Genomic DNA, 18,237 nt, shown 5'->3' on the forward strand with positions numbered 1-18,237 from the left:
TGGCAAGAGCTTGAAGAAGCCGAGCACGTCATTCAAGATAACAGGCAAGTGGTTTATCAAATCACATGCGAGGATGTTTTACAAGGACCCGCCTTCAGAAATACATACCCTATCGAGAAGTCCCAGATCCTTGTGTGAAGCAGACAGCGAACTACAGGATCTGGCGAAAGTCAGGTTATTGAAAACTGGCAGGACGTTCTGAAAATTGGAACGGAGTGCAGCCCTGCTGCAGCCAATCAACCATGGTGATTTCGTGTCAATCTGGGAATGAGTGCTGCAGACATGGCTTATCACATGCTGCGTTTACATGAGAGCTTTAATTCCGAATAAAACCAAGTTAATTCAGAATAAAAGTTAATTCCGCTTTAAAAGAGACCATGTAAACGCTTATTCTGCTTGAAAATGATTATTTGGAATTAAACTTAATTCCGATTTAAGTGGTTGGTTTATTCCGATGTTAAAGCGGAATTAACGCACTCCTTGATCATGTAAACCTTTATTCCGATTCAAAGTTTATTCCGTTTGTTTGGCGCATGCTCATGAGGAAGAAGCAGCGCATGCTCGTTTCGTTGCTAATTCGGCTCCGTCTTCTTCCCCCCTTCTCCGGCACTCCTCTCCTCCTCAGCTAGCAAACGTGAAGCTTGACAATATTCTCGAGCTGCTGGTTAAATAGTAGGCCTATTATCAGAATTACTGCGAAAACTGTTTTCATTATGTTATTGCCCATGCTGTAACGTTAACCCGAGATGACAAAAAAGCCGCTAGCCAGCTAAAGTTTGTTTTCTTCCGGTAGACCTTAATTAGGCTGCGTTCATGCGCCGCCTGTCCAATCGGAATCCTTCCCGATCCCCAGACGTTCAGCGGAATACAATAAAGAGGAATTAACCTATATTCCATGTAAATGCCAATTCGGAATGATTATTTCCATGTAAACTCGAAGGAGAATATTTTAATTCCGATTTATTTCATTCTGAATAAACTAATTCGGAATTAAAAACATCATGTAAACGTGAGGATTGATAGGCTAATCAGGGCAGCAGGTGGGGCGTTTCATTCCTAATTTGTAACGACCCGGTGACGTAGACTCGCCGGAGAAGTGCAGGACTATGTCAGCATTCCAATAGCATTTTGGACCAAAATGCCATGGCATGTTTCAACCTGTAGAAGGCGTGGAGAGCTATATCTCCGATACAAAATCATACGAAATGTTACTTTTCTCGGGAAACACAATTTTTGTCAATATTAAACCTGGTAATAGTGTAGTTTACCACTTATGAGTAATTTCAATCAATCAACAGCTCAAAAAACATATTCTAGGGTGCAGTTACACTTTAATGGATTTATAGCATACTGTACATCTAAATAACATTTTAAACAATGTTTACATATAAAATAATTATGTTATTGTTACTATGTCATCTTACTAGACATCATCTTGCTTGTTTGGTCATCTTGCCCAGCTGGCTGCTTTATGTCATCCATCCTATAAATCAAATTTAGATTAGAGATATACTTTATCAATACTACTGTATGTGATGTGCATCTGTATGGCATATTTGTGGGAAATTCACAATAAATCTGTGTCATTTAAAGGGAAACTATGCAGGTTTCTCTGCCGCTCATAAATGCGGAAGTAATCGTTGGTTAACCGAGGCTGTCTTGTGCGTCTCCACGTTTCCCGATTGGTCAAAGTCACCCCAACCACGAGAACGCGCACATATCTGAGCTGAAAGCCTAGTTTGATAAATTCATCCGTGAGTGAGTTTCGTAGTACCACTCAACTCTGATTGCGACTTACGTTTTTAGCAATCCAGGTTATCCTAAGAAAGCTTGGTTATGTTCAGCGAGATTCGTAGTATACCCATGGGTGCGTACCGAGGGCTCCTGAAATGGCAAACGTGGTTCTACCGCTACAGACCACTAGGGCGGCCGAAAAAAACATTGTTCAACCGATAATGACTCATTTACAGTTTTTCTCGATTGTTAACACACATTTTCTGAAAACATGCCTCATATTCTCAGAACTCTACACACAAATCCAAAACAACACACACAATGGGCAAAACTCCACAATTCTACTGCAAAATGACACTTTACCTTCAAAACAATGTAATTTCTCCTCAAAATGCTCTTTTGTTCTCAAGAGACACACACAAACCATCATATATCAAGACATTTACAAGGACCAGTTAAACACTGGTGTGCTCAGTGTAAAACACTGCGATGAATTGAAAACACTTCTTCTCCATTCATTATAATGACTTGGGCCTTTTTTTGTTCAGTGTTACACTACAAACAGTTCTACAAACAGTAGATAAGCTGATACAGTAAGTTGATATGCTTACCCTATCAATATTTTGAAATATCTCATTGTTTTCTATTATGTTTCTTTGTATTTCCCGTAATGTTATGCGTTTTTTTCTAGGACAATGCTCATGATTTCAGTTTCCTGTTCAGGAGACAGAAGCCCTTGTGTTGGTAATCCTTCGACTGCCAAACAAATAGTAAAATACTGTAAACTATGTAGGAATACAAAGTAGGATTACTTTCCCCAAATACTTGAACCATACAGAACAGCCCACAGGCAATACTACTGTGCTCATTGAGCTGTATTGTACTGTCCGGTACTGTACTGTACTGTATTGATATGCAGCACTGCAATGTTCTAGTGGCTCGGATCTCATCAGAGATTATGGTCCGTGGCCTCCCCATCCTCCTCCTCTTACTCTCACTCCTCTGGCTCTGCCTCTGCCTGTACTACTACTGTAATACTAAAGCTCTGATTGCTAATTGTAAGACTGTGTGACAGGAGTTTGCCCATCTGATGAGTCAGTGTGCATGGTAGGGCAGTTAGCTTTAGAATTTGAATGGCAGTGTGTTCTTTGTGTAAACAAGAGATTTTCTTCATGAAAATTGTGTCTAATGCACAGAATTGTGTGCAGTGTTTTGAAAACAGTGTGTTATAGAACTGCAATTTGAGTGTAAAGCCGAAATTGTGCTTATAGTTCAGCAGAATCGGTTCAGTAGGTTGGTGCATGAGCTACATATTACTGGAATTGTGTCTCAAGTACCAGAAATTGTGTGTAAACAATTGAGAAAAACTGTAATCATATATAATAGTATGAAACAAATTGATTAACTGAAAAAATGTGCATAGTGTACCTTTAACATGATTTGTTCTTTTAAAAACACATCTTTGCACATATACAGTAATCCTTGCATCATAGTGCAAGAGATCAGCTACATTTTACATTTTATTGGATAAATCAAACTGAACACTTTCCATAGGCTAGCTTTACATTTTTCACAAAAGCTTATAGGCCAATTCAATTTTATAGTTGGCAAAATCAGCCAAATCAGCTTGCAACTGATTTCATGAGTGTCTTTCCAAAGAGTTAGCCTGTAGCTCTTGTTCAGATTACACCATTGAATCTTTTCTGATGCTCAGCCAGAAGAGCTAATACAGGAGCATAATATAGCTATAGCATTGTTGCTGAAGTTCACTATAAGGGAGTTATGAAATGAAGGATATGCACATCATGTTACTTATTGTTAAAATGAGCCATTTTCAGGTCAGGTTGGGTTTGAGTTGATGTTTGATGGATATTTTGTGGGGTAAGGTGGGGCGGAGTCAGACATGACACATGTGTAGACCTGATAGCTACAGAGGTTCAGAACAATTGAAGTCTCCAGCAGACACTTTCCTTGGAACACACCCAACAATTTCACTATTTCTCAGAATGAGAAAGAAGTTAAACAGTTTGAAATCTCATGAGCCTTTTATTTGATTTTGGAAAAATCATACTATTCAGAAGTACTAATTACCAATCTCTGACCACTGTCATTGAGAACTGTGTGTGTGTGTGTGTGTGTGTGTGTGTGTGTGTGTGTGTGTGTGTGTGTGTGTGTGTGTGTGTGTGTGTGTGTGTGTGTGTGTGTGTGTGTGTGTGTGTGTGTGTGTGTACACACACACATCTCTCCCTCCAACAAGCACACAGTTAGCAGCTAGGTCCTAAACTGATCCATCTTACACATTGTGCAAGTACAAGCCTTTTTTCACATCCAGGGCCCTAATTTGAATGATGGGCAGAGAGCAAACACTGAAGTCTAACTACGTAATAGTTAATTTGATAACTAAGGCAACATCAACCTGCTCATTTAAAACCAGTCTCAAAGCCCTAACTGTAGAGATGATGAGTCAGCTCAGTGTGCCTACATGCCACACGATAGCTACTGTTCATGCACTAGGACTTTACTTGCTGACAGACTTTGCATTTTGCCTGCCATTCAAATCTCTAGTGTACAGTACATCCCTTTAGACAAAGTAGATCACAGGGACAGAATAAAGTACATGTGAACACAATATGGTGAGTGCTCCTTTTCATCACTTAAACAAATGATGTGGAGTTGATGAGATCTTTTATATCAGATGTACTACATCTCTAAATATTAAACCTGCTACATATCAAATTATATATAATATCTCACTTGGGATCAGGCTGTGGTGATTCACTGCTGACATTGAATGGCTGACCCATGGCCTGGTCACTCTTCATAGAATCACAGCTGGGCACAGGAGACACTGGTGTGTGTGCCTGTGGTCTGGTTATAAAGAAAGTCATGAACAAATGAAACAGTCGATTTGAAGTTTGAAGCATTTATACATTAGTCACACTTGACCATCACCAAAGATTGTATTGTTTCTAAGTACTCTGTGTGTGTTAGTGTGGACTTTGGTGAACTCACTCTGCACTGAGCAGCTCTTGTCCTTTGCTGACCCCCTGATGTCCATCTGTAACCGACTCTTCATCCTTCAGATCTCTGCCGGTCTGATTTCCACCAACAGCATCCTCACCCTCTTGAGGGACATCCATCCTAATCAATCAATCAATAAATCAATCAATCAATCAACCAATCAATTAATCAATCATCACATTAACTAATGGAAGAGAAGAGAGAAAGAAAGAGCAAAAGACAGGAAGGCATAAAGGCATTTGTGTGGGCCTCTGTAGGAAGAGCTGGTGAGCAAAATATACCTGAGAACAGGTTCCTCTTGACTCCTCACTTTTATCAGCTGCAGACCAATCAGATCTGTGGGTCCATTTCTTCTCCACCAATAACAGACGTTTTAACTCTTCATAGATGTAGGGGAAGCACTGGAATGACAAGTAAGAGGAAGTACAGAGGAAAATTAACACAGACCTCTGAAGTTCACCTACATAAAGGTGGCATACAGTATCTGTGTAAAACATACAGTAAGTGAATTTAAATTACAATACATTTCAATATATTTCAGAATATGTTCTTATAAGCTGTCTGAAAGACAAGTACAGTATTTCTAATATATTCAACATTTATTTTGGACACTCAGAAATACATTAAATATATTTATTTTGTGCATGGGGAGGATCTCTCAAGGTCTCATGTGGCTGTTATCTTTAAGATTGCGCCTGGCTCTGTATGTCGGCATGTCTCTGGATGTATGAGGTCGTTCTGTTAATGATCACTCTGCTAATGAATCCCTGCAGAGGTTAAAGGTCACCTCCTCAACTGTTTTATAACTCAGCGCACCAACACAATCTAGTTTCATGCACAATAAGAATTGTTTTCTTTTTTAAAAAATATATATCATCGCTATTATATATCTACTGTACTGTACATGTACAGTTCACCATGAAATACCACTGGGTCCTTGTGTGGCCTAACTCCACTGCTCACAGAACCAAACACATAGAGACAGTATTGAGGGTGTGTTGATGAGTCACTTTAAATGCAACACACTTCAGGTAATAAAAACTCACCTTGATTCTACTATCACCTTCCATGACCAATTTAAACACACATGTATACAAACAGCATTGTTGTTCGTCTAGCACAGATGGATTTGAACACTTGCAGAGAGAACTGCAACCCTATGAGTTCCACCGCACTTCATACATGAACTAGAAAATGCAGCCAGGGTCGTTATGTGGTTGTGCCTTACAGGTTTGAACTAAGCCCTCACTGCTGGAGAGACACTACAGGTGAACAGGGCAAAGTAATATATCATTATACCTCTTCCCCAGGTGCTTTATAGAGGCTGATGTTACAATGGCAAACATGATGTAATGCCTCCACTAATCTTGCATCTATGTGTGTGTGTTAGTGTGTGTGTGTGTGAGTGTGTGAATGTGTGTGTGTCCGCAAGCTATTCTTTCAGTTATCAGGAAACTCATAAAGCTGCTCCAGCTCAGACTTTCTCAAATCCAGTGTAACTTCCTTTAGACAAATTTAATCACATTACTGTAGAGAGAATAAATTAAATCCATGTTGATGATGATATTCATTCCCTTTACAACAGATACACACACTTCGTTTACACACTCCCACTTCACATGAACACAGCAACACATGGCCATGGAGCCCATTACGGTCTATAACGCGGCACATTTTCATTGTAATGATTTGAAGTGAACACCATCTTACCTGTTCAGTGTTCAGTCTTGTCCCCTTCTCCCCACTCTCACATATTTCACGGCAGGAGGATCTCTGAAGCTCTCAAGTGGTTGTCTTGAAGATGGCGCCCGACTCATGTCTGAATGAGGTCGTTCTGTTAATGATCCCTCTGCTCATGAATCAAAGGTCGTCTCACCTGTTTTATAACTTAACACACCAACACAATCTAGTTTTGTACACAATACGTTTTATGTCACAGTTATTATACTATCTACTGTATATATATATAACTATATATCTACTGTACATGTTACAGCTTACATGAAATACTTTTGAGTCCATGTTATTTCACTGCTCACAGAAACAAACACAAAGAGACAATATTGAAGGTGCATTGATGAGTCACTTTAAATACAAATACAGTAAAACAAAACTACAGTACAGTGAAGTTATGAGACTGTATCACTTTCTCTATGAGAGTAAGAATAGCTGTACTCAATACAGATAGACATGTCCTCAGCGGGTAGAGGAAAACGGTTGCATGATTTCCCCTGTGACTTAAAGAGGCAAACAGTATGAGGGCATAAGGTCAAAGAACAAAACTGGAGGGCTAAATATATGTATAGCTGTGCACTGGTCGTAATGGGAGACATTCTTGATTACTCATGGGCAAGTATTTCTGCAGAAGTGTAGTGCCTTTTTCCCATCCTGATTAATGATGATCCTGTTCTTTACTTTATCTTACAAGTATAAAGCTTTAGGTTATACACACAGTAAATGGAATTTAAACAACTTCTCTGTATTTTCTGAAATGTACATGACACTTGATCAGTGATATTACAGATGACAGGGATCTTATGTATGGGACTTATTTTGTTCCATTAGGTGTCTCTCCCTGCAAGGAAGAACTACTGTAGTTGAAGACTAGTAGATAAGATAAAACAGCTCTGGACTGCCTGAACTGAGATGTTTATTATGATGCAAAGTTCAGCACATGTCTAGTGTTCTGTGCGTTGAATGCTGACTAGACAATTGTCTAATCTCAGGTCCTAAATCAGCTGATAGCTTAAACCACGTACACCATAGACATAAATTATAATATATCTATGACGTACACTATCTCCCCTCTTGTACGCCATTCAACAAGTCATGGGTCACGGAGCAGAGTGAACACACTCAAGGCTGCAGGCCCAGATAACATCCTGGGACGCGTCCTCAGACCGTGCCACTGAGATGACGGGCATTGGCACAGACATCTTCAATCTCTCCCTCACACTGTCTACAGTCCCATGCTGTTTTAAATCCACCCGCCATCACAATACCTGCACCACAGAAAGCAGCTGCCTCGTGCCTCGATGACTACAGGCCATGTGGCCCTGATCACTGCTCCTGAACATCATTCCAGTAGCCCTGGATCCACTGCAGTTTGCACACAGGTCCAACAGATCCACACAGGATGCCATGATCTCACTTGCCTTGCATTCAGTATGGACTCGCCTGGAGAATAAGAACAGGTATATGCCAGACTAGGGTTTGGAGCTCAGGCTGGAAACCTGCATAACTATCTCTCTTGCTTCCTGTCCACATCTTTTGGTTCCAGTCACAAACTACAGTAGCTTATCCAAAAGGCACACCTGATCGTTGGTGTGATTGGTTGAAGGACTATCCAAAGGCGTACAGAGTCATTTGAACTTTGCCCTCTGATCACGCCTCTTGTGCAGTAGAAACAAAGTGCAGACTCCCCAGAGTAATGTTCAGTCTTAAATGATTGAGCTTAGTATGGTGATAGCCATAAGAACATTATGCCAGACTGCTTTTGACTGTATACTGTAGCTCAGCCATCATCCCCGCTGCACTCATAATCAAGCTACAGTACACTACCTGGGGTTTCTCCTCTGCACTGTGCAACTGGATACTGAGCTTCCTCACTGGCAGGCTGCAGCATGTCCACCTTGGAAACCCTCACCATGAACACTGGCACTCCACAAGGCTACTGTGTACTCAGCCCTGTGATGCACTCCCTCTTAATGTGTGACTGTGATGCTGCCCAGCCCAACATCATCATACAGATCATCATAGAGTCTACAGATGACACCTCAGTCATTGCTCATTGCACACAGTCATTGCACACAGTCATTGGCCGGGTTTCCCAGATTCGTTAAGAAGCTCTACAGTTTTTTTCAATCGCTAACAAGCGTTTGTCCATTCATTTGACACATTTTCAAAACTCTAAACACAGACTCTCACCTACAAAACACAATTGGCCAAATGGATAATTTTCCTCTCAAAAGCACATTCCATGTTGTTACACCACATTTTGTTACATATAGGCCTACACTAACTCGTCATTTCGCTGCACACACTAACTTTACCAAAACACAGGATACCTGATTCAAAATGAAGTTATTTTGTCAAAGAATGAAACTTGTTTTCACTTCACAAGATACATGCAGTCAATCAGAGTACACTAGGTTTCAAAATACTGGCTACTGTTGACATTACAAAAACTGCATAGACTTTTATGTTTCAGTTTTACAGGTATTTGCATGCAAAACATGCAATCCAGCATTTTGACACTACATTTCTTGGTTGGGAACTGTATATGTCCAGATGTAATGTTCACATTCAAATGCATTCCAGCAAAAAGCAAATCTTTTTTTTTTTTTTTTACAGTTCACTATAGGCCTACGGGAGGTGCAGTAAATACTGTTTACAGTAGACTATGATAGAAGAGAAAAAGTTTTACAGCATTGCAGTGAACAAAATATCCATGAAACACAAGAGCATTCTGAACAAAAAACAACAGCAAAAAGCCCAGATAAAAAGGGGGTGAACAAAAAAAAAGCACAATATTACTGTGTCTAATCTCTGCACCTGCTCCTCTCAGTGCTCCTGCACCTCTCACTGCATCTCTCATTGGGCCTGGTCTTCTCCCTGGGCCCCTTACTCTTACTCTTCCTCGTCAAGACATTACAGTATTTGTCTTTTTCTGTTTCTGCTTCCAAAAACATCACCTCCTCTTTTTACTGTGTAAGTGTCAATGTAATAGAGAGAAATAACCCCTGCCACTGAGTCTAAGATAGACTGGAATCAGCTGTGGTTGGCCCAATTTACCCAACATAAATCATCTGTGTGTCAATTATTTGATTGTTTGTTTATTATCAACTGAGATATATTGCTTTTGAATTGATAACATTGTAGAAGCAGAGGTATTTATACTGTATCTAAGGTTTGGAATATTGTTTTAACTATTGTGGGATGTTGTGTGTTAGCATTCGAAAATAATACAAAAAAGATCCAGTATTTTGTTGGGAAGTATAGTTTGTCTGTTAAGAAAATGTAAGCGTTGTGAAAATGTATTCACTGACTGCATACTGTGTGAAAACAACATGAAATGTGTGAATGGTATGGCCACAAAAGACCGATGCTGTGCTAACTGTGTTTAGAGTTTTGAAAATGTGTCAACTGAATGGACAAACGCTTGTTAGCGATTGAAAAAAACTGTAAAGCGCCAATAACTTCTTAGGAGCACTCTAAGAACGTTCTAAGAACTCTCCTTAAGAGCTTCTTAACGAATCTGGGAAACGCTGCCATTGTTGGTGAAAATGTTTTGAATGTGTGAACAGAGAATTAATCATGATTTGCATTACAATATTGCATCCAATTGAACAGTTGCAAAGTCATGAGAATAGATCAAATGTGTTGTTGGATATAAGGAACTAAAGCTCTGTTCAAATCCGATGACCAACCAAAGGATACCCTATATGACGAAATAAACACATTCAACCCTTATAAGGTCTTCGGGTCTGTGGGACCCGTTTTCAGTTTTCATCTTAAGAAAAGTGATACAAATAATTATTTTTTCAAACTGAGATTCATTGGCCTTAGCTCATTTTGTGTCAGGAACATAATTCAGAAAAAAAAAATAATTGAACCCCCCCTGCACATTTCTATTACATACAGGGTCTTCGCGGGTCTACTGGACCCGGGGCTATAATGTGCGGAAATCATAGGTCCTGTGTTACCTCATTTGCCCTTTTAGGTTTCTGGGCCTGTGTATGTGTGTGTGTGTGTGTGTGTGTGTGTGTGTGTGTGAGAGAGAGAGAGAGAGAGAGAGAGAGAGAGAGTGAGTGAGTGAGGGAGAGAGAGAAAGAGAGAGAGGGAGAGAGAGAGAAGTAAAGCAGGTGAATGGGCCCTTAGTGTGAGCCACCAGTGCAGTTCTCGCACAAGGTTGCAACATTGTTACAAAATTGGAGCACCCAACCCTAACCCAACCCTTAACCCAACAATATGCACCCATATTCCCACACATTTCACCATCTGTCCTGCGGGAATGAATACCACACAAGATGGCAAAGCGATTCTCAGTTCAGACTGCCTTAGAATTGATACTGGAAGAGACAGGGGGACTTGAAGATGATGCAGAGGAAGAAGTTTCAGAATCTGAGGATCATGGCAGATGTAGTGAGAGAGTTCAATTCCTAATAAATAATTCACTATAGTTCTGGAAAAACATCCTTCATTTGTACATTAGTTGATCATTGTCCAGTTATGGCTGTTTTATGTTGCGTTTCCTTAGTTTGTTGCATTAGTGCAACAAAAACGAGTAGCACTTCTGTGCATAACCATGTGATTTAACAAAGGTAAAGGCAACAAATAGGTTGCAAATAGGTTGAAGTAAACATCTGCTGAGTATTTTAACAAAAAAAGGTTTCAATATGTTGAATTAAAGACCCCAAAATGCCATGGGTCTACCAGACCCGGCAGGACCCCCTGTAACCAAAAAAGCGAAGACCCTATAAGGGTTAATACTAAAGTAAAGTTTTAAAAGCAAGTACTTCTGTACTTCAACTTAAAAACCTGACAGCACCTTTCTTGTATTGGAGTACTACAATTGTCAAGGTGCATCTGTATTTCACTTCAGTAAAGAAATTGTGTCCTTCGTCCACCTCTCTCCCTGCATTCACACATGGTGATCATATGGTGTGCTAATTTAATATACAGACATACATATAGTCTAAACAACAGTGAATTAGATATATAGCACACAATTACTCCATTTCCAATGATAATCACTTAGAATAGTGCTTAGAAAATGAGAAACACTACACTCAAGTGGTCATGAAGTGGTACTGCATTTCGTCATGCTCACAATCTCTCTACACATTCCAGCTGTTCGGGTCACAGTTGACACCGTGTATATGAAGTATCTCTTACTGTAGTAAATTACCATCCACTTCAGACCTGCTCTTATCCTTACCAACAATCATCTTAACAGACTTTAAAACGCCATCTTCATCAAACATGTTTGTTATTGTGAAAGTCTCCATAACCATCACGATGGTTCCAACTAAACATGTAACCAATAGGGCAAACATAATTGCTCTGTTCTGAAAGTCTTTGTTTGAGATTCATGGTGCGTATGTTCTTTACAGGACACATTTTAAATTATTTTTCCATTTCTATTTAAAACCAGTACTTCTGTACTGCAACTGAAGTAAAAACCTGACAGCAACTTTCTTGTATTGGAGTAATATTTGTCAAGGTGTATCTACTGTATATTTCACTTCAGTAAAGAAATTGTGTAATTCATCCACCTCTGCATTCTCACATGGTGATCATATGTTGTGCTAATTTAATACACAGACATACTGTACATACAGTCTAAACAACAGTGAATTAGATATATAGCATACAAGTAAAAATAGTCAATTTCCAATGATAATCACTTAGAATAGAGCTTAGAAAATCGGGAACACTACACTCTGGTGGTCATGAAGTAGTATTGCATGCCCTCATGTAACCAATAGAGTAAACATAATTGCTCTGTTCTGAAAGTCTTTGTTTGAGATTCATGGTGAATGTGTTCTTTATAGGACACATTTTAAATTATTTTTCTATATCTTTTGTACATTTTCCATCACACAAAAGTAACCAAAAGCTGCAAATCTTGCCAAACACATTTCATCAAACAACTCTTCATCTGCTCTGTGCTTGTAGTGATCAACTACTCAGCCATCTACAAGACTTCACTTTCATCTTTCCCTCTAAGCACAGAGACAACGACGAGCTGATTCTTTAACACACACACACACACACACTCACACACTCACTCTCACACACACACACACACACACACACACTCCAAGAAATAAAATAATAGAACAAACATTTGTGAAGTGATTCCAAAGGTCTGGTATGGACTGGCCATGTGACTCAATGATAAGGTGCTACTGTATGCATGTATTGCTATTGCAGCACTTGAGAACAGGCTTCTGAAGGGGCTTGTGCTGATTAACCCAGGCCTCAGCCGCTGCCTTTTCAACACCATGTGTTTTCCTTCAGCCTACAGTGTCCTGCACAAGTCCTGCACGGCTACATCATTCATGTGTGCATTTGAAATGGCTTCTGTTCCATCTCCCCCTAAAATGGCCTCTGCTGCATCTCTACGCAGGCGTCCATGTTCATGTAGTATTGCGTGTAGAAGCTCATCATGAGCTCCTCCTCCTCACACATGAAATGAGAAAACACTCCACAGTATTCACACTTCTCAGTTCCTCATGGATGCATTCATTACAGCTTTTCACAATCGCTAAAACACTCAACTCTGATGACTGGAATCTTTATGAAACATGCATTGAAGCATACAATGAAGTGTACATTGGTGTTGAAATGCTATATTTTATTTGGAACAAAACATCCAGGCTGAATCCCTTAACAGTAAGCCGATGGCGATGGTGGCGAGGAGAAGCCTCTGTTTGAGCCCTCTTGTGCCCTAGACCGCTCATCTCCTTCTCCACTGTTTCTCTGCTAACACACTAAACTCCTCTCTCTGAACCACAGTCTCAGTTGCCTGAACACATTGTGTTGAACGGATCCCACTTTCAGGTTGGCGTGCCTGTGTGAATGAGTACAGGAAGTAGTCCAAGCTGCTGTTGGAGGAGCATGGCGCCACAACACACTGCTCCTGTTTGCAGGACTCTGCATCAGTGCCAAAGAGTTGGGTGGACGTCCTACTGCCTGGAGCGCTCCGGCAAAGTGTTTCCTGGTGCAACACAGTGGACGAGGAGGCTTGGGGAGGGATGAGGTTTGAGGACGCTGCTCCATCTTCCCCTGCCCTTGGCCCAGAGGTGGCAAGGGGCGACGCCACAGCTTTCTTCACGCGGCGCCTGAGTCGGGCTGTGGATGCGTCTTCATCAGATTCCACTTGCCCCTCCGTAGCTCCGCTCTTGCCTTGAGCTGAGAGGCCAGCAGGAGTGTGTTGACCAGCCGCTCTGCTCTCTTGGGCAGGTGCTGAGGGCAGTGGTGGCAGGTGTGCACTTACCTGCTGAAAGCTCAGATGGACACAGAGACCAGACAAACATGAAGGACACAGCACACACCAGCCTCGTCCACATCTGTTGTCTCCAGCTGATTGGATTCATGAATGTTATCATGTTGGCATCACTCTCATGGAATAGATACAGCTTATATAAAGGTGGCTAAAGTCATTAGATACCACTCAGTGAGAGGCAATACAATGGGCTCTATTATCAGGATCAACTGGGCATTGTCGCAAGTCACTCGCGCTAGTTTCTTTGGGGGCGGTCCTAGCGCAAAAGGCTATAATGACAGCTTGAAAAGTGAACATTGCGCTCAGCGCAAAGTGAAAAGGGGTTGTCTTAATTTAGTTAATTAGTCGTGGGTGTCTTTTGGGCGTAGCATGCTATAAACCAATTAGATTTCACACTCTCATTCCCTTTAAAAGCCTGGCGCATTGTTCAATGGTCTGTTGGTATTATCATGGCGGAGTTACCTGGGCGTCTACTCCAGAAGAGACCGACTTGCTCGTGCGTGAGGCATGGGCGGCGCGTAATGGAGACTTCCTAACTTCCTAAGCCTTCCCAACTTTTATGCTGGGAAATTGTGAAAATAATGTACATGATGTGTGAATATTATTTTCTAACACGGATAGTTCCGGTCCTTGATGATGATTGGCTGAATCGCGTTCGATGCTGTTATAAAATCCAACACAAACATACACCTTGACCGCATTTCGTTAATGCACTACCACAACTTGCACAAAAGTTAAAGTGGCTGCGTGTCGATGTTGCATGGCAACCATTCCTATGGAAGAAATATGTATTGGCGGAAGAATGATTATCTATGAATACATCGACGTATAGTTACCGTTTTAGAAAAGCAATAAGTCACTCTAGTCCATAGTTTAGGCTACACTGATTTTAGAACAGCTAAGGGGGGTTTTAGGCACTTGCTTACGGTCTCTCGGGGCTTATGACTTAAATAGATTATTTCAGAATGAACGCAGCAGCCGCAGCTGTAGTCAGAAGCTAGTTCTCACTATTGATCATTATCATTATTACATTTCCCTTGTGTGTGTGTGTGTGTGTGTATTCACACCAAATTGGCATGCCATGCCGTACCCACCCAATATGCACAGCATCCCATTAGCTGCCTGCCATCAGGCTATTTACAATCTTCTATTTTAAGAAAAAGTCAGTCAATACGTTATCAAAATTAACTTAATGCGCTATATAGCTATATCCACGCGCACACATTTCGTCTGAACAGGAGAGATTACGCACGCAGGCGCGCAACTAGGCTACGTGTTGTTTTCTTTTACTCCGCTATCAGCACACAATGTGAAGCTAATTCACTAACTCCTACTCATCATGGATATCGCAAGTTCTTTAAACAAACAAAACAGAAAGGATGGAGGATAGAGGCAGCTAGAGAAGTTATTCCAGATGAGCAATAACAAGGTAGACAGTTGCCAGAACACTACAGCTGTTTAATGCCAGACGTTAAAGGTATGCTAGAACAAAACTAACTGAAGGTAACTTAGCCATAGGGCTGTGTAATGTTGTCTAAATGAGCAGGTCACTGTTAGACGTTATTGTTGTATTATTGCATGTGGATGTTGTTATGCTATGTATGCTACTTTTTGCTGACCAATACACAAACCTAAAACCGAGAAACGGACAAATATTATTTAATTATATTCGGGCTGCGCGCGCTCCTGCTGATGAAAGAAGTGCGCACTGTGCACTCTTCCATATCCCCAAGCCTCATGCGCTCATATAATAGCCTTTCAGCTATGCGCGAGTGATTTCCGACTAGGTTTTTCCTGGTCAGTGGCGCACTTACTTTCTTCATCCATATATTAGCGACTGGCGAGCTTTGCGCCGGACCACACCTCTTCTCTTCACTGACACGCCCGTTAGGGCGCAATATCATCTCCCATTTAGAGAACGTACATTTGCGCTGGACAAATGAAGGATGCGCTCACAGAGAATAGTAATTAAAGGTTGCGCAAGTGGCGAAAGCTCATTGCGCGACCGGCAAAATCGGGCCCAATATATGCCCATGGGCATTAGGACTGTTAAACTAGAGATCTGGACACACACACACACACACGATAGACCTGTTTAATGTCACTTGTTCATGAAGCTTATTTGTGTTTATAGCTCATGGACTGGTGCAGCTGCCTACTCTGCAGCTGAGCCCTCATCCTCAGCTCTGGACACACACACACACACACACACACACACACAAACACACACACACACACACACACACACACACACACACACACACACACGATAGCCCTGTTTAATGTGACTTGTTCATGAAGCTTATTAGTGTTGAGCTCATGGACTGGTGCAGCTGGCTACTCTACTCTGCAGCTGAGCCCTCCTCCTCAGCTGGTCCAGCAGGACCTTCAGCCTCTCCATCTCCTCCACATGCTCCTTCTCCACACACACACACACACACACACACACACACACACACACGATAGACCTTCAGCCTCTCCATCTCCTCCACATGCTCCTTCTCCTTCTCCAGCATGTGCTGCAGGAGAGCCACCAAGGCTGAGCGCTCCACACTCACCACGGGACTCTGGTGAGAGCGCTGTCTCGGCACGCTCACCTTCTCAAGCAGCGTCTGACCCAAAGGACACCACAAAGCAATACGTGTTACAGACGCGGTTTACAGGCAGTGGGTCTACAGATCGGAAATGATGCTTTAGGATCACTGGCTGAGACATGAAATAGATGCTTTCACATGGATAGCAATGGATAGCATTTGAAGGCATATAGCCCTGTCATATCACATACTGTATGATGTAATGTGTGATTTCTCAATCCTGTTGGATTTGTCTGCAGAACAACGCTCCAAACTGAAAACTCTAAATGTTAGAACAGTCTCATTGCTCCATTTGATTTGATTTGTTTTTCCAGTTATAGTTCTCATTGTTGGTGTTATGTTGCCAGTACTAGTCAGTGAAAAACCTCTTAGTATAGCATCTTTGATTTCCCACAGTACGTGACTTCCAAAGTTTGCTCTCAGACAACCGAAGTACAAGAGGACCTACCATATTGTACAGAGGAACACTCTCCTCTTCCATTGTTTAAATATGATCCCCATGGAAACCTTTCCGTTGTCATCTCTGCAGCTTGCAGTGCGTTCCCCTATTTGCTCACGCTGTGAATATTTGCAGCTCACCTGTTGTGAAATCGATGAAAGTGTTTCCAGAATGTGCAGGTGTTCAGTTCACATGGCTTCTCCACCATCACACGTCACCTTTCGGTTCCCCTCAGAGAAAGAGAGAGAAAGAGAGAGAGAGAGAGAGAGTGTGAGAGAGAGAGAGAGAGAGTGAGAGAGAGAGAGAGAGAGAGAGAAAGCTCTGTGTGCTGTGTCTGGGTCCAGTGTGAGCTCACAAGTATCTGCACACCAGAGGAGACGAGAGAGGAGTACACGCACACTCGCACACACTCACACTCACACACACACACACACACACACACACACACACACACACACACACACACACACACACACACACACACACACACACACACACACACGTGATGTACAGTAGTGGAGACGGGTGAGTGACCCCAAGAAAGGAAGTAAGTAAAGTAAGCACCTAATCTCCCACGGTGTCTTTATCCTGCAACACACACACACACACACACACACACACACACACACACACACACAATATGCCCCAACCCAACAAAGACCTCCTCCCAGCTGACCTGTCATTGGTGTGAAAGGAGAGGTGTGGGAATCCAGTACAGACTACAACAATCTCACACTAAACATCAGCAAGAGTGAGGAAATGGTAATAGACACGAGGAGGGGGAGCAACAACAGCATTGGTGACTCAGTAGTGGAGAGAGTGGACAGCTACTAGGTCCTTGGTGTCCACACACACACACACACACACACACACACACACACAGTGTCAAGACCTCAAGTGGACCAGGAGCATTTCACAGCTGACAGAGAGTGCTAACCAAAGGATTGAGGGGACTAGTAAAGATTGGCTTGCCATCCCAGGTCCTCACCAACCCCTACAGATGCACTGTGGAGAGCGTGCCAACCAGCAGGATACGGTGCACCCTGGTGCAATGGGAAGTGAATGCTATTCGTACCTCAGTGCACACAGCAATTTGTACCCCGTCTGGTAGGCTACAAATGTCAATGTACAGTATGCTATTTGCACCCCTGCATACCAAAGCCCTGGATCCAGCGCCCGGATACATACTGTACCACCTGGATGCCCACAGGTTTAGGTCTAGTGGATCTCTGCTCACTGAGAATGCACATATGCCATATAGCTGAACATGATGCTACACACACACACACACACACACACACACACACACACACATGCAAACACCATTTTTATTTCATTTCTTTCTTTCTTTATTTATTTGTATTTCATTTTCCTGTGAATTTCCCCTTTGTTACATCAAACAAAAGACATTCGCCAATTACACATTTCATTTAATG

The 18,237-nt window shown here is 41.8% G+C and overlaps 1 protein-coding gene and 1 long non-coding RNA gene across 2 annotated transcripts in view; both read right to left on the bottom strand.

Annotated features, from left to right (window-relative positions):
• Positions 1–18,237, bottom strand: part of LOC134087480 (NACHT, LRR and PYD domains-containing protein 12-like) — a 100,038-nt gene that overhangs the window by 44,873 nt on the left and 36,928 nt on the right. The window lies entirely within an intron of this gene.
• Positions 1,431–6,548, bottom strand: LOC134087998 (uncharacterized). The gene is made up of 5 exons (XR_009939877.1): positions 6,466–6,548; positions 5,037–5,156; positions 4,747–4,875; positions 4,489–4,602; positions 1,431–1,483 (listed from the first exon to the last, which is right to left on the bottom strand). It is a non-coding gene; the product is annotated as an uncharacterized LOC134087998 (long non-coding RNA).

Source organism: Sardina pilchardus, chromosome 1, assembly GCF_963854185.1.
Source record: "Sardina pilchardus chromosome 1, fSarPil1.1, whole genome shotgun sequence".
Lineage (NCBI taxonomy): Eukaryota > Metazoa > Chordata > Actinopteri > Clupeiformes > Clupeidae > Sardina > Sardina pilchardus.